This window comes from Xiphophorus hellerii, chromosome 21 (genome assembly GCF_003331165.1).
Source record: "Xiphophorus hellerii strain 12219 chromosome 21, Xiphophorus_hellerii-4.1, whole genome shotgun sequence".
NCBI lineage: Eukaryota > Metazoa > Chordata > Actinopteri > Cyprinodontiformes > Poeciliidae > Xiphophorus > Xiphophorus hellerii.
In genome coordinates, this window is record NC_045692.1 from 9,092,522 (window position 1) to 9,113,815 (window position 21,294).

Consider the following 21,294-nt stretch of genomic DNA (forward strand, 5'->3'; position numbering starts at 1 on the left):
TCTCTGCATGCAAATGCACACAAGTAAATTAGACCAGAGCAAATGGTGGTTTACAGTACATGTTGCACAAGGCACAAGAAGAGCTGCAGAGAGCAGGAAACAGGATCTCTGTTTGAAACTAACAAGCCAACTTGTTGTGGAGTCGAGTGTGGTTTTTATCCGGAGCTCCAGCTGTTTTGCATAGAAGCATTTATGCCACTCCTAACATTTTCTCTGTCTGTCTTCATGTGCCTGTCTCATCCCTACATTTTTTTTTTATTCCCTCAGCCTTGGCCAATAATGTATGATATCTCTATCTTGAGAGCCACACTAATATTATAGCGCACCCAGACATCCCCTTTTGCCTTTTGGGCTTTTTTCTTTTGCCTTTCACTCTTCGAGTGTATCATCAAGAGTGTCTCCTGACAATTTCCAAAATGCGATGTAATGGTTTGTTTATGATTATTTTCTGCAGCATTTGTCCCATTTTCACTGACTGATGCTTATGAAAGATTACCCAGTTAAATTGGATGGAGAATTCCCAGATGATTGCGTCCCTCAAAGAACATATCCAAGAAAGCACGAGTAAATAAATCTCCTGGACTCCAATAAAATATGTAGTTCATCCCTATGAATCACAAAATATGGTGGGGGTTCATTTCTGACCATGCTGCGCTGGCTGCGGGCTCTGAAATTTTTCAGTGCAAATTATGTGATATACAGAGTGGGACAGTGGTTGTTAAACTCTGTTAGAGAAAACACTATCACACGATTCATCTTCAGCAAAAATGGATTTGTAAAACCGTTTTGACAGCTTAACCAATGATTTATGTCTGGCTTCATGATGTTTGTGTAATGCTATATTTATTTATCCTTCCAGAAAACAGTTTATGGTCAACCATTAGTTTAAATTCAACAATCATTCAGTTTAGATTTTTATCTAAAAAAAAAAAAAAAGAGTTTCTCCTTCACTTTTTTTGGCTCACCAATCTCCTTCTTTCTCCAACAATTTCGGTCTAATATTATCTTCCAGAACCCAAACAGCATTTTTCCTCCATTTCTTTCCACCTCGTCAGGTCACAGTGCAGCAGACAAGTCGGAGCAAACCTCAAGTGAAGAGATGGTGAAAATGTTTGGGTGGCTCAACCCTTTCAAATTAAATGGATGGCATCCCAGGGAGGCCTATCAAAAATGATTAAAAAGGGTGGAAGACAGCATGTGTGTGAAGTGTCAAGACGAGTCGGCACAGGCTAGCAGACCAGCAACGAGAGCCGGGAAGCTTATTAGCATTTCAGCGGATAGCGACCTGCCTAGCCCCGAGCGCTGATCTTAACACTGGTCTGTCCTAAACCACACCGCTCTCTTTCCTTCTGTGTGTGCAAAAAAACAGTTTGTGTCAAGATGGAGGTTCACCAAAGTCAGGAATGTTGCTGTGTGTTACTGTCAAATTAGAGCTGCAGCCTGACAGATAGTGTTTGTATACAGTATTCTGAGGAGTCTGTTGGATTTAAAATACAGTGTGGGTAAGAGCAAATGTCAAAGTTTGCTGTTATCAGTTCATGGCATTAGATTGGAGTATTAAAGCAGTGGCTTCCAACTTCCTGTTGGTGGAATTAAAATTAACTCAATCACACTTATATCCTCATCATCTCTGAACTAAGATTGGGCCCGTCTGAGATTCTCACAGTACAATAATACTGATCAACAATGTCAGGTTTCTTAGCATTCACACGGAAGGTGAGGCAAATTTAATAATATGCTCTTTGAATGAAATGGTTTTCATTTAAAACAGAAAAGTGACAAGTAATCCTGTTAAAATAGCTTATTGATAGTAAAGGGAGTGATACCTTTCGTAATATTTATAAATTGCTATTTGATTTCAATAGACAGACCTAGGAAAAAGCATAAAAAAGACATCAGTGCATTTAGAACAAATTTTCAGTATACTTCAGTATATTAAATATGTTTGCTGTATTTACAGTCAGCAGGAGCTGGCGGTATTTTAAGTGAGAGAAACATCTTCTATCTATATTTCATCCAGCTAACAGGCAGTGTGCAGCAACAGGTGGGTCAGGGAAAGTGTTTTTGCCTATCTGAGTAAAGCCAGAGAAAATTTTTTCTGCATCTTAAAGAAAAAAAAAACCTTTAAAACCTTTAGTATGTTTTTTTTTTTTTTTTTTATGAATTGGAATAAATGAGTAAGCACTTAAATTTATCTGAATTTAATTGTATAAGTTTTTTGTGCCAAGCAGTAACATTTTAAATCTAATTATTTCTATGGGTTGATACTGGTACCCAATGTCTGGTTTTTATCTATCAAATGATATCAGTATTTACTTTCTACATGTTATATTACTCTGCTTATGTAAATAGCGAACATAGTGCTCTTGCAGCTTTTTACCAAAGTTTGGTTTTATACTACAAGGATCTGGAATAAATATGCTGTGTGTTGGTTCCAGTTATATATTATGGTTAAATTGTAATTCAGTAATAACCTGTAGATAAAAAAGCATAACATGGATTAAAAAACATTTTCTCTTTTTCCATCTTCTGTCTGTAATATTTGCTTTTCCTTTTTTGATACAAATTGGAGTACATGAAAACATTTAAACATTAAATGGTAACATTTGACCCAAAAAGTATTATGTTTGAAAAGAGCATTAGGATAAATGCTAGCTTGAGTCTAAAAACAATTTCCTACAGGTTTACATTCAATGTTTGATTGTGGAACACAATGCAATACAAAAGCAACCCTTGAACAGAAAAATCCTTCACCATTATTTTTCTCCCCCTCCTCCTCTCTGTGCTTTGTCTTTGAAAAGTGTGCGAGCATCACAGTGGACCTGGATGCTTAATCGGTCACTGTGGCGGGCCATGTTGCGATATCAGGCATTTCATATGACTTTATTGACTCTGAGTTTTTATGCTCTTCTTCATCCTGACAGTATAAAGAATGGGCTGACGCCGTTTGGCCAAGATTGGAGGCCATTTTATGTCCTGGGCTGAACAACGTGACTAATGGGAAGCCCTGCAGGACTTTCAGTGATATCACTCAAAACAAAGTTTGACATGGTGTGTGTGTGGGGGTGTGCGAGAGAGAGTTATGTTTACTGTTAGACTTTAGGAGCCAATATTTAGCAACTTCATAAGGCATATTTCCTTTGCAAAGTTCCTTCTCAAGATTGTATTTTCAGAGAAATTAATTACTGCGAGTACAATAATGTGAGCTTCCATACAGCGGGTATCCTTTGTCCCCTGACAAGGTTTTCTCACTAAAGCGACCTTGGGATGATGAGCCCGGGTGCCTACCTTATAGCTCCCAGCTCTACTCAAGCCCCCACAGAGCATCTTAATGTCTGAAATTAAAGATAGGCTCTGCCTAATCTGTGTACAGTAGCTACCCTACCTTTGGCATGTGGTTGTTGCTAATTACTTTGAGCTGTTAAGGGAGACATATCTGGGGAGACTGGCAGGAGGGAGAGACCTACAAACCCAGTTTAAAAGAAGAATCTGATTTTCCCATTGCTCCCGCTGGCTTTGTTTGACCTGTTGGATATACATTGTTCTGTAGCTGTCGGTTCCAGGCTAGGGATCTACCTGTTGTTTTGTTATGTTGGAAACAATGCCTTTAAAATGGTTTCCAAAATTACGTTGATTGTTTTTGCAAGCATCTCTGTTAATTGTGTGTTTTTTGGTTTTTTTTTTTTAAAAATGGGAAACAAAGTGTGAAAATTGGGAAGTCTTGTTTGCTTGGTGTGGTACAGTGACGCCTTTGTTCTATAGTGCATGAATGGGACCCAAGCAAACACTGATCTGTTCCTTCTGCGTGCGAACCTGGTTCTGACATTGAAGCAATTAACTCTCGTTATTAGATTTAAAACAAAGTGCCTACATTTATTAGATATCATAATTAAACAACCGAAACAATAACAAAAAATGAAATTTTTTTTGACTACAAAACTGAAGTGGTGTTAATCAATTTGAAATTGCAAGTGAAGTGGCTGCAGCAAGGCATGGTGTTGATGTCGGGGATGTGGTTTAGCGTGCTCGCCGCCTGGTAAACTGCTCCATTTAACTCCCCTCCGACTCCCACTGGCTCATTGCTAAATAAGGATATCAATTAGGCTAAAGCACTCAGCAAAAGCTCCCAAGTCAACCATCAGCCTAGGCATGAATGGATCTTTTGGGATATTGACTGCAGCAGCAATAGGTTTGTAAGTGGGCTGACCAAGGGGTAATTAAAGCGGCATTATCATGTTACAGCATTTATGGTGCTTCTGAGGCTCTGTGCTGTCCATGTAGTCAGGGATGCTCCTTTCAGCCACCGTAAGTGAAAAGAAAAAAGTTAATTAATTATCTCTGTTATAAGGAACTTTAAGTCTGTAAAAATTAATTTTCGGTCATATTGTGAACGTGGCTATTATGTTCAAGTCTGACAAAGTGTACATTGAAGGTTAAAAAAGTGTTTTAGTAACAATGAGCAATGTCATTACATGCAATGAAGAAAATTATCAGTGCCAAGCTCAAGGCTGCCCACTGTATGAGGTGGCCTTGATGTATGTGCAATTACAGCATAATTGCAGAGATAATTACTGTATGGGCAAGATTAATAACTTTATTAGCTAAAATGGCTCACTTTTAAAAGAGGGAAATGTATACGTTGGTCTAGTGGATCCAAATTTGCTGAAAGTCAATTAACAGGCTGATTTTGTGTCTCATTACTCACATATTTCACCTTGGAAAGGCACCTTGGAAAGTGTAATTTAAAATGTAAAAAAGGTCAGGATGTCCCTCATACAATTAAGCCACAATCTGTGAAGAATTCCGTCATTGTGAAAGAAATGAAAATGGGTCTATTTTGACCACTACAAAATTATTCTCTAAAGTGCCAGAACAACTTCATGAAAAGACCAAAGAAATTACCAATAACATTTGTCTCATGTTTTAATTGTGCATTTTACAACACAAACTCGTTCTAAATACTTATTTTTAAGTACGCAGCAGTCAGTCTTTAAGCTCTGTTGAAACAATAAAAATGTTCCTCTTTAATTTAGTCAACCTAGTCATGCAGCACCAATGACAGGGCTATATTTGTCTTATCAAGACCTATTAACCACTTCCATTTTCTTATTAAATGTGTGCTCCACAATTTGTGATTTTTTTTTCTCATCATGATGTAATTATGATGTATCATTTCTCTCAAATAAAGGCTCTGTCTTCGGTTGGTGTTAATTTGAACATGTGAACTTTATACTTTGAACTAATTGGTTGCTGTCGAAATCCCCTGAATGTGAGTAATTCGATCAGGTATTCCATAACCATTGTACAATTTAATTTGAGTAATTTAATTGGATTTGACTGCTCATTTCTGGGCCACTCTCCACTCAGTATCCAAGAACTGGAGAGGTATCCTGAGGCAAATGCACGCTAACTGCCACCAGTTCCTCACACCAACGCAGTTTGGGCCTTCCGGAAAGATGGCTATGCTCGATAAGGCCAGAGACATAATTTGTGCAATGTGGGTGATTTGAGGAATAAATACCTTCTCCAACTTCTCTTCACTGATTAAATGTAATAATAAAGCACACTGTTGGATTTTTTTTCCTATAGAGGGAAGAGCAATGTCCATTAATCCATAACAGAGTTGCACTCTTGCTACGAACAACTGTTATGAGGTCAAGGACACAAATGTAATTTGGGGTCTTTTGACCATTTTTTGTTAAATCATCTGACATCGTTCCATTATTTGAGGTGTTTATTGTAAGATGTTTAATAAGTCAAACTGTTTATAGTATTTTTGTTCTTGGTATGAAATTGTCAGCTAACTTCCTTTCAGTATTCATGCATTTCGTGAGCACAGATATAATTATTTTTAAACTGATGTTTCAATGTAAAAAGGGCATACATAATTTCCAATTCCATCCAAGTCAGTTCTTGTACATCTAAGCTAGAGATGGACACCTGAAGGCTGGTGCAGTCATAATCTCTTATGAATCATATTTCTAAGTGGAAGAGTTTGAAAATCATTTGCCTGAGTGCCTCTTCCAACAATCCATACATGTTGATGAAGACAAGCATTTTAAAACTTTTTGAAGCAGAGATCACAATATTGCAACTGTGAAATTGTGTTTAGGAAACTCTCTAAATCTAAAGTAATACGAGAAACTATGGAAAATGTTTTAAAAAACTGGTGAAAAACAAAGAGCTGATTGTACAAGACTGAGTTTTTACTAGTCATGATGTTCAAGAAGAGCATGCCCATCACATAATGTAGAAATTATAAAGATAAAAACCTTTGAAATGTATTGAAAATTTCTCAGCCAAACATTTGGTGACATTTCCTAAGTTTAGGGATTCCTAAATAAAAAAAAAATGTCTGAATGCTACCATGACATTAGTATGCAAACATTTTGCTCCATGTAGTTTAACTAATGACATTTGTGATCTTTTTTTTCAAGCCATAGGTGTGTGTGGGTGCTTAAAAATTAGAATCTACTAGAATTAAGTAATTGTTTCTGGTTGAAACATAATCACTACTATGCAATAATTTTCCACTCCTCTAACCTGTTTGCATGCATACATCATGAGTGGTTGGACATCATGAAATGTATGTTCCCTCATTTAATCCACTTAGGCCCTATCCGTAGTTTAATATTTGCACCTGCAAAGGCTTTTCAGTTATCACGTATAACAGGTAATAGGGAAGTTGCTCTGTGTACACAAGCTATATTTTTCTCTGTTATGCACTTAAACAGAGGGATTGCCCCTTAGATATTACATTAATGTAAGCATGTGCCACCCATTAGTATTACTGGTACCTGTGGCCTTGAGACATGGTGGCGACAGAGAGAGAGAGAGAAAAAAAAGCAATGGCGACATCCTTCTTCGGTACTCCGCTGCTGTACCCAAACAGTGCGACAATAGAGCAGAGAGAAAGGGAGCAAATGAAAAGGAGAGAGAGATGAACACTGGAGAGAGAGATTAAGTGCACTAAGGAGGAGAGAGAACCACAGAGTGGAGATTGTGAGCGAGCGATGCCTATAGGCAACGCCAGCTCAGTCTTGCTCGGGTCCTCGTAGTTCCAGAGACAGGGATGACTCTGCCTCTCTGCATCACTCTTATGTAGTATTCATAGCAGCAGGTCCCTCTAACACAATTTGTGACCTCCAACCCAGCTGAGGAACATTGGGAGTTTAACAATGGGCGACTTCTCGGGGAGTGAGTGCACCGAGACTATGGTGAGAAACTTCCCTGTCTATTATTTCTCTTTTTATATATTGTGGGGAACGTGTCTTTTCTGGGAATTCTGCAATAAAATGACTGTTATTTATCATTACCAACCTCTTTATCATTTAGTCAATAAAAGGCCTCTCACTTTCTCTCTCTCCTTCGCTCCATCGCGGTCCGGGAGTCAGATATCTGTATTAGTCCCCCCCTGCCTCAGGGCGAGCTGTGTCAAAAGCTAAATCATGATCAGCTATGGCTTTCTGGCTAAATTGTGTATGAAGGCCCCGGGCAGAAAAGGTGCACATGCTCATTATTGGAGACACAGAGAAAAAGAGAGTGAAGTTTGCACACATGCACTAAGGGACACACACAAACAAAACTAGGAGGGATCGCTCTTTACACTTGGTAAGAGTACCTTGGTCATTAGGACCCATGCAAAAAGTTCAAGGAACAACTTCAAATGCATGTACTGTTTAGGGCTCCATAATCTAAGAGAAGCACAGAGTATCCATTCTGAATGCTGCTGTTAGGATGAATAATGGAATTTTCATCTCATCTCCTCATTGTTTATCCTGCATCGCTCACAGCATTGTGTGTACTTTTGCAACAAATAAAGGCTGTTTAAGGTGTTTGAAGGCTCATCTCAATGTAAATATGCATTGTAATATGATGCACGACACACAGCTAAACTTTCAGTTCAGAGTAATCCTCTTTGCTATTGACATTGCATGCATTCTTATTGACATTGCAATAAGAATGTAATTCATATTATGCATTCATAGCATTGTATGTCCTATTTTCGTCAGTGTAAATCAATAAAGAAGGTGCATTACATGATTCATTCAAAACAAAACCGTTCTAACAAAATAAAAGCCTTGAGTTTGATGCACTGTAATGAGGACATGTTACTTGTTTCGAAGGGAGAAGTATAAGTTAATAAAGGAACATTTTTGGCTGTACTGGCATTCACTGTATTAGTGCAATACACAATACACTCCAGAAAGAAAACGTCAAAGAACTAAACACATAAGATCTGCACAGAAAGCTGTGGATGCAAGAAAGGTATGTGTGGAAAAAAGTGACATTATGTGTGGCTGATTATAAGTCAGCCACACAGCATATGACCTCAGCAAGGATGGTCTATAACTAAAGGTTGATGGCAGCCAGAAGATGGAAGCAGAGGAAGTTACTCAGGAAGGCCTTAATCTGTCTGCCCACAACTTTTCCTTTAAATGCTCACAAAGTTTCCGTTGAAAGAAGAAAATGGTTTTGATTATAAAACAATTTATTAATAGAATTCACAATTTCACTGTTTAAACCTTGTAGACTAAAGATTAGCACATACTGGGCAAGGCCTTGTGAATACCACACTAAGAGCTGAACTATTAAGATCTCGATAGTAATCGGTGTCACTCCAACATAGAGGTTAGTTGATAATGGACTCCAGGATCTATTACCGCAGCAGAGCTGCACCAAAATCATCTACAGAAACTGTAACTGTAATTATTAGAAAGTTAATGCTGACACCAATGAGTAGTTTTTTAAGATTCTGTCAATACAAAGAAAGAAAAGAGACTTTGAGTAGGGAGACAGCTGTAGATGTCAGATTCATAACCAGATACTTTTGTTTCTTTTCCACACTTAGTTAGCAGCCACATTTCATTGTTTCTATACCCTATTTTGAAACATAAAGAACATATGGCTCTTGGTAGTTATATTTATTATATTAATAGTTTGATTAGGAACAAGTCTACCAAACATTTCAACATGAATAGCCTGAAAATAATTTGCTGTACCTGTCCATGGACTTTTAGATACATAAAAACAAATATTTCAAAAAGCAGAGTAAAGCAGCTCAGGAGGACCTAACAATAAAAATCTTTGCAATAATTACTAAAGCAGAATATTGTAAAAATAAGTAATGGTGATGCAGTTTCTCTCTATTAATACAATGCTTCAGTTTAATAAAGAGCATTAAACTGAAGCAATTTAATGCTTCAGTTTAACAACACATGTTTACCGTTCATGTGGAGAAGCGTGTAGTTCTACTTTTATTTAAAGACGCAGGACAAATCCCTCTGCTTCACATCGCAGATCCAGAATCACAAGAGGAACCACAAGGCCATTGAGCATCCATAGAGGCTTCATATAGCATTTTAAAATAATTTTATGGCTTAAAAAAAAGAATCCATATTACAAAGTTTATTTTTTGAAAGATTAATTCTACTGAGATTTCTGTCCTAATTTTCTTTTTTTTTCTTTGACTAAAATTCTCTACCCTGATTGCCTCTGTATGTTATGCGGAGTTGCATTTGCCAGCTAGCAAAGCACAGAGGACTTGGTCTCCCCTTTAGGACATTATCACCTTGTCCAGTCCTCTGGAGGGCCGTTCTGTCCCCAGTGCAGCAGTTCCTGCTAGCGCTAATTAATTAAGAGGGCAGGTTGGCTGCAGCGGAGAAGGGGCCCAGAGCCTTTTCGTCTAGCAGAAAACACAGACAAAATGCCTAGAGACCAATCACCTCCTCTCCCCGTGATGAAACTACGCAGCACTCTGAAATCAGCAGAGATTTAAGAACAGGTGAATTAGCAGGGGTAGCTTGCACTAGCTTTTTTTTGTCATGAAGGCTATACTTTTACATTTCTGCTAAACTCATTTGTCTTTGTTTTTATTTGATCAAACTGACACAATTGTACATCGCAATTTATTCATTGCACAAAAAAATACTTGCCTTTTTGATATATAGATTTTACTCTTATGTAGACTGACTTGTAAACTATATTAGAATACACCACTTAACACCAGCGCACAGCCCTACATCATAACATTTGCACAGTGTTCTTGTACAAGATGGAAATACAGTGTCAGAGGGAGATAGAGTCGGGAAGCAAGTGGGGGAAATAATACAACCACATTTAATGAAAGGTTAAATTTTCATTTACTCACTATTGACTGAGCTGAAAGGGCCATTATTTATTGTATTGGCATGATGTGGCCCATTAGTGCTGTATTGGAATTGGTTTGGCTCCTTTCTCTCCCCCTTTCTCACTGACTCTGTGTTGCTCAGCGTTGTGAGATCGCTTCAAGCTAAAGTGTGAGAAAAGACCTGTTTGCGTGTGTGTGTGTGTGTGTGGGTGTGCGCACATGTGTTTTTCCACGTGTGTGTTAGCGAGGCAGACGGAGGCCGATGTGAGCTCAAACTTTCCCCGCTGAATTTCATCTGTTTATTTATCCGCCGTCTGCGTCCTCAAATATTGCTCGGTGATTCGGGCATCGATCTGTTGTTCTCGCGATCTTACTGACTCATCAATGACAATCTAATTCCGTTTATCGCATTTTATCGCTCGCTGTCTCTGGAAAGTGACAAGACACATTGCGGCCGCGCGTAACCTAATAAAGGACCGCTCTGCTCAATCCAGATTAAGTCACGAGATGGCTCGGTTCCTCAAACACACAACGCATTCATTTAGAGCGGCCGCCTAATTGGGGGTTGCTGCAGACAAGCCGAGAGGTGCAGAGGCTTTCAAATCCTAGTCATCTTTCTTAAGACCAATTATTCATTCGTTTATTAGCATCCCAGTGCACACCGTACACAGAAGTGCAATAATGAGGGCAAATCTACATAATTCCATGCTTAACAAAAGTACCCCGAGGCCAAACTGCACTCAAATATTCAAACAAAAGATCAGGTCAGTGGTTTTGAGGTTAATAAAAGTAGAAACCTCTTGCTTGTTTCTAATTCTTCCTCAGAATGAAAACAAAACAATAAAAAAAGACATGATCAGGACTTTTTGTTTCTTTTTACAGTTGCTATATTTCATTTAATATCTGCAATTTATAAGAAAATTAGTTCTGTATTAGTGCTTTTTTCTTACTGGATTCTTTTTAGTGACCAATATTTAAAGTTTTCTTTTAAAATATGAAAATCCATTTTACTATAAGATTTTTTTTCTCCATTATTATTATTCAAAACTTTCTTCAGCTTCTGCTTCTTTAAAATACAGTTTACAAAGAAATTGTGATTTTATTGGAATTGTAGGATTCAATCTGGCCATCTAGACATATTTTCTATATCACACATATACAAAAAGAGTCATATTTTTAGAGCGGCAGAGATCAGGGCCCTGTGAGCGGCGATGCCACTGCGAGCGCCGTCTGGCTATCTGAGGTCAAGCTTACTGCTCTGATAGCTGTGACCCGATATGGTGCAAATTGGTGGACATTTTTTTTTTCACTGGTAGCGACATAAGAAAGTAAACCTCACTGGTGAATTTCAGCATACATCATGCTACTCATTCGTGCTTGCTCTTCAAATTTTATGACCCTTCCACCGGTTTCTTCCCTCCTTTTTTTTTTCTTCCCCCCCTCGGTGCTACATATACAGCATGGGGCTTTACTGGCTTGTTTTCTGTCTGTTGGCACGCTGTGCCAGCATCCGACACCAGCTCCCTGCCACTTTCACAGGCTGTAAACATCTGGGGAAGGCCTTTCATCTGGTCAATGTGGTAAGGGGACCCAGGAGCTCTGGAAGAGCTCCACGATAAAAACAGGGTTCCACACTTGGTTAAGCAAGCTGAAGGCCGCCACTGTGACAAGCTGTGTTTAAAAAAAAAAAAAAAGGGAGGCAAATTGGAGAAAAAAAAATTTACAGGCTAAAACCACAAATTAATAGGTTCCTTCAGAAGGAACACTCGGTTTAGAGAAGGCTCATTAATTTGACATTTAAAATGGCAAGTTACCAAATAAAAAGGGGCTAGGGAACCCAAATACACATTACTGCACACATGTGGCTGAATAATAAACCAAAACATAATTTTTATTTTCAAAGAAATCTGATCAGAGGAAACATAAACTCCAAACTTTCCTACGACTATAAAATTAAGACAAATTTTGCTTTTCTTGTTTTTTGGAATTTCAAGCTCGGATTTGGAAATGACATCATGTCCGAGGTGAATAGGTTCTCATCGCAAGTTGGAAAACTTGAGAAATGTACAAGTTGCTGGTGTGCTAACTGCTATTAGAAATATAAATAATGTATTTCTATCCATCTTAAACATATAAACACTAAAGAAGTATATTCACAAATGGGGGGCTGCACAGCACAACGTGTGCAACCGGTTTAGTATAATTACCCAAAGTACCAGTTAAACATTTATAGCTGCAGCTTCTTCTGTGGATGTTATGTTTACTTGGATAGTTTTATCCCTTTTAAAAATTCTGATTATTTCATCTGATTTGAATGTTTTTCATTTCGAATTTTATTTTTCAACGCCATAACTGGCTCTTGGTGTTCTGTATGGCACTTTGAAAGATAGTGCTTTATAACAAAATATATAGACTAAAGCTAAATACACAAGTGGTCTTGGACGTTGAAGTAGGACAAAAACAACCCGCCAGTTAAATTCAAAAACTATCATAGCTGAAGGTTTTGTTTCATAATTTTTGATTTTCCTCTTGCTCACTGTGTTCTTGAGTTTACTTTTGAAGTGTCATTGTGACAAAGTGAGACAGATGTTGGACTGAGTTTTCAAGAATCTTAACTCTTGTTTGGCAAAGTACCTGTGTTAGTGTGGATAGAGTCCTAGTTTGCAACACGGAACAAATAAGAAATTACAAGCAACAAAAGTGGCATGGATCACACACTGCAAAGCCTCTGGCCTCTTGCTTTTACCTTCCTCGTAAATCTCCAGCAGCAAAGTGTCAATCAGCGCCAGCGTCTTCATAAGAGATTTCATAATTCATCTATCTATATATAGAGTCGTATGGATAGCGGTATGTCTACAGTGTGTTTTATCTTATTGAAAGGGCGAGTGATTTTCTTTCAGCACTGTGTCACGGTGGAGATGGACTGCAGTTCAACAACATTAATATTTAAGGAACCTCAGCAACTCCCTTCACCCTTATACATTATTTGGGCACTTTGTGACACTCACAGATTGCTGTCCCTCGGTGACACAAGCAGCATCCAAAGCTCGGCTCTCAGTGCCACAATAGAGATGCTCATGTGTGACAACTGGGAGTGCAGGTATCTGTTCTCTCTGAAGGAAGCTGTTTGATGAGCCTTTGATATGTCAAGGGCGGCCGGTTGCAGACACAAGATAAAAGAAAATGTAAAATCAGAAACTGAGCTTTAAGGAATATGACTTCATGAAATTGTGAATGTTTAATCATCCTTTTCAACTCTGTAACAGTGACATAAAAGACCTTTTTTTTATAATGGTAATCTCAATCTTTGAATAGATCTGGCTGATTTTCATTCCCCGGCTTTGATTACTGATTTCAGACAATTCCAACTTCTGTTTAAGAACAAAATAATGTTTTATAAGAAAAGCAGTTAAAATAGCCTTATCAATTATTTCAAGAGTTATTTACATTAGGAGTATATCAGAATGCTACTAATATTTTAAAGACAATTATTACAGAGACATTTTAAACTTACTGCAGCATCAGCGACTCGTGTAGCGAGGATTCATAAACATCGGCTTCTGTGTGTAATCGCTTACCTTGCCATCAAGCTGACTGTGTAGGAGCAAGATCAGCATTTATGTGGGCAAAATATCAAACAACAAAAAAGATTGGGGTGGAGTCAAAGGATGAAATGAGAAAAACATCTCAAGAGGAAATTGTGGATCAAAGAGGAAAAGTCACATCGCTAGTTTGACTGTATTTTGGATATTTAGAACAAAAAAAACTAATCAGTAATTATCAATAATAACTGATATGAAAGGGTTATATTGTGATACATTTTTCGGGAGTATCACCCAGCACCAGCACAACAATTACTAAGTAATCATAGTAGATATGGATATAAAACTTATATTTCAGAAGTTTAATTGTTCTTAGAGATGAAATTTCCAAAGCATTCTACTCAAAGAGAAAACTGATTCAATAAAAATCACAAAGAGCACAAATGGAAAGTTGATGCAAGAGTTTGATGCTCCCTTATCTTCATTGTTTTTGTTTGCCTTGCATGGTGATCACGGCACAGGAACCTTTTATCACTTTGCTACCAATGAAATCTTCCTGATATCATACGGGAAGACCAACACACTGTTCTTGTAAAACATTTCACAGACTTGAGGGAATGTGGACTTTCTGCTACTGCTGATATGGCACTTAAAAGCTGCCACACGCCTCTCTTCCACCTCAACCCCCTCTCCAACCTCTTCACCTCTGTGTCCGGTTTCTGGGCCTTGTAATGCATCCCTATACCCCTTCGATATTGCTAATATTGTACTGACCTGAAGCAGTTATGTGCTGTAGAACATTATATCCTCATCTGGGTGGCGTGGCGACTGTAAAGAACAATGTTTGTCATGAAACATGGCTTGGCTTATGCTCAGTAGCAGCACGCCCAGGCACCCATGATGCTCGTACATCAAGTGCCGGCCTTGTCGCTGGCTTTATTGAGAGCAAAAACAAAGGGTTGAGCTGTTTGGAATCATTTTTTTTCTCAAGACAATTTTTCAGAATAGCACCAAAAGCTTTCCTTTTGGGCCTTTGAGGTGGCCGAGGAGGAGACAGCGAGCGATAAAATTGATGAATGGCAGATTGATGGATTTCAGTCCTTCACCGAGGAGAAAAATAAGAATGATGCACATGATATTCTTTTGCTACATTTTTTTTTTTTTTTTTAAATTTGAGTTTGGAAAAGTAACTTGTGATCGATGAAGATGCTTGTCTATTCACTTTAATGCATGACTTGTTTAGATTACATTGATATTATTAAACTGTAAAATGAAATAAACTGAAAATCGTGTGTACCTCAATCTTTATTAATGCAGTGGGAAAAGAACTGGTGATTAAAATCAGCAGATTTTCTGTTTGAATGGCCAGGGCCAGTAACTGGTAAAAAACAAAATCAACAAAAAAAAAAAAACTGTGAACGCACCACAATAATTGCTGCAGATTGTACAGACAACAATGCTCTTTATGGTGAAGGACTCGGTTTTTCCTTTTTTTCAGTATCTGTGTGGTGTGTCAGTGTAGCATAAAGATATATCAAGCTTTTTAAAACGAAACAATTTCATACAGCATGTCTATATTTTATTCAGACTGCAAGAGAGAGTGCAGTGTCAGTAGATAACAGGAATGGTGAATGCAGTACAGCAAAGTTGCTAGGTTTTATGCCTAAATTACTTTAAAAAAATCTGACCTATAAATCTCCACTTATGTGTAATAGCTTACCTTAATCCCATTGGTAAGATATTTCATATTTTGATTTTAAAAAATTGTAATTTAGTGCTAAATTGCATGTATTTAAATGTGACTTGCACTGTGATTATGTCAACAACTAATATTTAAGCGAGGCCGACCACTGATCTTAACCTTTCATTTCTGAGCAGGTTTAAAATGCTTTAGGAACTTGGGGAGCATGGTTGTTTTCTTTTAAAATTTCATAGATTGCAAATTCAGTAATCTGTAGTTATGTCCTGGAGCAAATAGGGTCTATACCATACGTTTGTGACTTTACAGAAGACTTTTCCGAGTACTTCATGGATCTGAACAACACTGAGTTTAATTACCCATTAGTGTGTAGATATTAATATAGCACATGGGTATTAGCACATATGTATAAATGTTATGCTAATTAGAAATAAAAGGGATTAAAAGTAAACCATGTGAAATAAAAAGTGTGCCATTTCATGCTGCTTCGGTGCAATGGTATGTTTGGACTAGTTAAGCTATGCAATCTCCTGACAAATATTGTATTGCACACGCATATTTTTCAAATCAGTTTAATATAACAAATAGCACATGTAATCACAAAACCTTCATTTTCCCCTTTTGCATTCTTCATCCCAGTCAATGCCAGGCGTTAGACTTTAATAATGACCCATTAAACAATGTGTTTAGTAAATTGATCTGTGAAAAAACACACAATCACCAACAGTCACTAATGAGTTCCCATTTGTCTCAAAGAGCAGCAAGGAAGCATAATGAACAGCCTCCATTCCTTTCCAGTCGTTTTTTGTTTCATTCATTTATTTGCTTTTTATCCCCTCCCACCCTCATTTTCCTTTTCACTTACAAGTCCCCAACATTTTTGTCTGAACTTTGTCTTGGTCCATACCTTCTGCTGCTCTCCTCTCCTCCCTCACATCCTGTTCCTCCTAAAGGACACAGGTGACTGAACCCATGACTGTCCTCGGCCCAGAAAATGATACATAACAACTTGCCCCCAAATGACAAATCAGGCCGACACTGGGCCAAGAACAGGGATATTGATTTTTCAATGATTAATAAGTGGAAAATAATTGTGTTTCATTAAGATGGATGGTGTTTCATTTGGTGCTGTCTCCTTTTCTTCACTTCAACGCAAGGAAGGCAATCAAATCTGCCACTGCTGCAACCCGTTAGCCTGCTATGGCAACAAGGCCAGCCACATGTGTGTGTGTGTTGTTTTCTTTTATTTTTTTAATTTTTTTTTCTGTGTGTGAGTGTGTGCGCGAACAGATAGAGTACTGGGAATAAAGAGAGCAATGTGAAAAGGAGATGAGAGCCTTATCTCTCAACGGGGTACACATTTACTGGCAGCAATTTCAGGACAAAATATGCAGACCCCATAGAGAGATCACACACCGACCACAAGAACTCAACTTTTCATCCTGTGAATATTTCAACAACGCTGATTATGTTTACATACATGGATATTTCCCCGCTGAATGCGATATTTCATCCTGGTTTTAGGTCAGCACATCGACTATCAGCAGTTGGTTTGAAGAGTCCTTCTTACCTCATGCTGTTATTATGGGAAACTGGAAACTGTACACCAGCGGTGGGGATGGCTGGCCAAGTGCTGGCACAAATGTGGTTCCTTAGAATCAAAAAGCTTCCCTTTAGACTCTAGTCACCATTTTGTGGTTATGGAGATCACAGAAGAGGAAGAGAAGCCAATTTCCTCACTGATAGTAGCTTTAACATACAGCAGAAGTCATTGCATTTGAAAAGCCACGCTCAGAGAGTGGGGAAACTTCTCCACTCCGTCTTACTTACAAAACTGAACTGATTACGACAAGTCTGTGCTTGGCGCGTAATTACGGGAGATGTGGCAAACTGCTAAGTGAAAGAAAAGTAGACGATATAGATTGAAGGAAATATTTGTGTTTCAAAACAGATTAACCTAACTTGTGTAGAGTCTTTGTTCCACTTCTACACTCCCTATCCACTAAAGGCACATTGTGAGAAAAATGTTGTGCAGGTGATAGATTTACACTGGATCTGGGCCAAATGCTTGCAGAGTTTTGCTTGTGGTCTGTGACTGTGCCAAAATTATTGTGGGCTGTGGAAGTGGAAATTAAAAACAAACATGAGAACTCTGAAAAGGGCAGGATTCACAAAGATGTTGCACAATTTTTACAGTATTGCAGCAACATGAAACTGTACACACAACACTGTATTACTGGAAGATAATGTAGTAAAACTCTCCTGCAGGAAGAGCTGAAGTTTTATTTTCTGCCTCTGCCCATCACTACTGAAAAATAGGTTTTAATCTCAATGACTTTTTGCTGTTGTGGATAAATATTGGATATATATTCTATGTATGGGACAAAAATGGCCAACTCACACCTAGTTAACATTAGTTAATTGGTTGTATTATTAATTTTGATTTTAAAAATTAGTTTCATGTAGCATCAGATTTTACATACTAAGATTTATAAGCTATCTCAATCCAACAAAATCACCCCATCAGCCATTATACCACTGCATTACCCGTGAACATTAAGTTGCTTCACCTTAAGAGGTGAATTAAGAGGAAATTAATTGGGTTGCAAATATGTCAATAGACCAACACTTACTTTTTTCCTATATATCATTCCTCTTAGTGTATGTGATGGAAAAATTAAATGTCTTCCAGATTTTTGCTGATGAGAAGATTAAGGCAGCGTTAAACCTTCAGATTGCAGTTTTGTTGTGGATAGAAAACTTTCCGTTTGGCAAGACTAACACAACATTCGTATAATTCCTAAACTTCAACAACAGTTTTGTTTTTCATAATGCATTCACTGTGTTATAATTAAACATTTATTATTATTACCCCACCTTCAAATTTTAGGAGCAAAAAAAAAAAAAAAAGTAACCGAGCCAAAACTATGCAACATTTAACTTTGAATGGGATTATGTTATGGAAATTATATCGACTTGTTCCCTTTAAGATTAAAGGGAGAAAAAAAAGTGTTGATTTCCTGCTTTTGGCCCCAACTGATTGTGGAACCTTAACTTTTTCCTGAGATCGGTTCAGAACGCACACAGGAACGCATTTTACTGCTAATGTGTGAACACATGAGCTGCCCACTTGACGATTTCTCATGATGCATCAGAAAACATAACCCACATTACGTTTGATATGAAAGTCTTTACTTATTAGCAGAAGGGAGAAAATAAACATCACAAGATAATTTGTAATACAGGCTAAGCTAACTCTATTGTGCAAATGCATTTGCTCATATGTGAAGACAGCAGTGCAAAGCCATTTTATTGTTTTTCCGTTGACTGAGTGTCCCCTGAATAAAGTGTTACAGCACTGCACTGAGGGATAATGCTGCACAAGAGAGGGCCTTGTTCTGGTGGTGGGGAGGGGGTGGGAGTGGGAGGGTGAGTGGGGTAGCAGCAACCAGGTCTTCCATCCCAGCATCCCTGTGTATCACTTTAATGTTCACATAATGACATCCCCTCCAAGTTTGTGTCATGGGCCATCAACAATCATAATTGTAAAGTGATTCATTGAGTGATGTTGTCAACAGTGCTACTGTCAAGAGAAACCGATACCAGCAAAAGAGAATAGGGCACTCTAATGAATATATCAATAACCAGTGACAGGTGAAAGAGTGCTCCTGACGAAATTTCAAATAAGCACTAACACCTCTCCGGGATGCCTTCATTTATTTTCCTGTAGCACACCCTGTCATGGTGAACAAGTAAATAACACAATTAAAAGCAAAAAAGACGGTGCATAAATCAATCACAGACAATCCATTTGTTTCCTAAATTTTAGAATTCATTCATTCTATTTGTTAAAAAAAATGCAAGATACAAAGTTTTTTTGTCCTGTTTTATGCTGCTTATTACTGACAGACGTTTCCCTCCATTGGTCATGGTCTTCAAGAAAACTTTGAGTTGTACAAAGTCTTGCTGCTTTTCCACTATACTCAGATTCAGTGAGGAACTCACAGACGTAGCCGTGTTGTAATCTGTATGGCTTGCCATGTCCTGCATGTTTCTTTGCTACAGAGCTTTGCCCTTAAAAAATGAGGGAAGCAAACTGTGTTGTCCATTTTATTTTAATTTTTTTCAGCTAGCGATGCACCAGTTAATCAGCGAGACACTGAAATCGGCCAATTTTGCCCTAACTGGTTCTCATTGGTGGTCAGCAGGTCACTAAAAAATCTTCATACTTTTCCTATTCATTAAATGCATCAAAATTTAAAAACTTTGGAATATTCTCGTGTATAAATGGATAAACCAACGCCATGCTTGTCAATGCGCCTTGATTTTATTCAAATTTTGCTGGAAACCTGGAACTTTGTAGAGAATTGAATGCATCTCTGTTTTTAAGACTAATTTATTTCTAGATTTCAGACCAGACCCATAATTCAATCTGGAGAGACTCACACAGAGAAGAAAATAGCAGTTAAAAAGATTTAATGGTACAATTTCTTTGGCGCTCGGACCCGGCAGAAGACCGTGAGCCGAGGATCGCCGTGAGCAGGCGGTCTGCTCGGCGAGCTCGGGATAGTCTTCCCCCCGGGACCGAAACTGGTGGTGGAGCGGAGCTTGGAGAGGAAGAGCACAAGGGATCCTGGACGACGACCCTCATGGTGAAGGTGGAGAAGGGGAGGAGGTGGGTCGAAGCACGGCTGACGAGCAGGAAGACCCCAGGGTAGCTCGGACTTTTGAAGGTGTCTTTGGACGACGATTGGCTGGAGTGGCGTGAAGCTCCGGTCCGGATTGGCTGCGGTCGGGCGTAGTGATTAGATGATGTGGTGAAGCTGGTCGAGTCTCCCAGTTTGAATTTTCGCCAAGGCTCCATTTCAATCTGGAGAGACTCACACAGAGAAGAAAATAGCAGTTAAAAAGATTTAATGGTACAATTTCTTTGGCGCTCGGACCCGGCAGAAGACCGTGAGCCGAGGATCGCCGTGAGCAGGCGGTCTGCTCGGCGAGCTCGGGATAGTCTTCCCCCCAAAAGAGGGAGCCGGGCCGAGGCCTGGCTGGCCTGCAGTCGGATGACTGATAGGCGCGCCACGTTGGTTGGGGCCTGCAGTCTGACGAGACTGATAGGCGTCGGTTGGGCCTGCAGTCTGACGAGACTGATAGGCGTCGGTTGGGCCTGCAGTCTGACGAGACTGATAGGCGTCGGTTGGGCCTGCAGTCTGACGAGACTGATAGGCGTCGGTTGGGCCTGCAGTCTGACGAGACTGATAGGCGTCGGTTGGGCCTGCAGTCTGACGAGACTGATAGGCGTCGGTTGGGCCTGCAGTCTGACGAGACTGATAGGCGTCGGTTGGGGCCTGCAGCTCGGCGAGACTGATAGGCGTCAGTCGGGGCCTGCAGTCGATGGGACTGATAGGCGACGGTAGGGCCTGCAGCTTGGCGAGACTGATAGGCGTCGGTCGGGCCTGCAATCTGACAGGACTGATAGGCGTCGGTAGGGCCTGCAGTCTGACGGGACTGATAGGCGTCGGTAGGGCCTGCAGTCTGACAAGATTGATAGGCGTCGGTAGGGCCTGCAGTCTGCCGAAACTGATAGGCGTCAGTCGGGCCTGCAGCCTGACGAGACTGATAGGCGTGGGTCGGGGCCTGCAGTCTGCCGAACTGATAGGCGTCAGTCAGGGCCTGCAGTCTGACGAGACTGATAGGCGATAGGGCCCGCACGCTGGCGGGACTGATGGCGAAGCAGCATGATGGACTGCGAGGCCAAGCCGGCAGGGCTGAGGGCCTGTTGGGCCCTGCTAGCTTCCCTAGGTGTGAAATAAATGTTAGAGGTGACTGTAGCGGCCTCTCGGAATGAACAGCCAGATGCAGGGAGTTCCGAACGGGTGCAGTTTAATCTTGACCTTTCTTGTCAGACACCGTGAAAACTGTAGCAT

At 39.4% G+C, this 21,294-nt stretch overlaps 1 long non-coding RNA gene across 1 annotated transcript; it reads left to right on the forward strand.

Moving 5' to 3' along the window:
• Positions 1-3,932: 3,932 nt before the first annotated feature.
• On the forward strand, positions 3,933-19,950 carry LOC116711792 (uncharacterized). The gene is made up of 3 exons (XR_004337332.1): positions 3,933-3,944; positions 19,384-19,390; positions 19,789-19,950. It is a non-coding gene; the product is annotated as an uncharacterized LOC116711792 (long non-coding RNA).
• Positions 19,951-21,294: the final 1,344 nt, after the last annotated feature.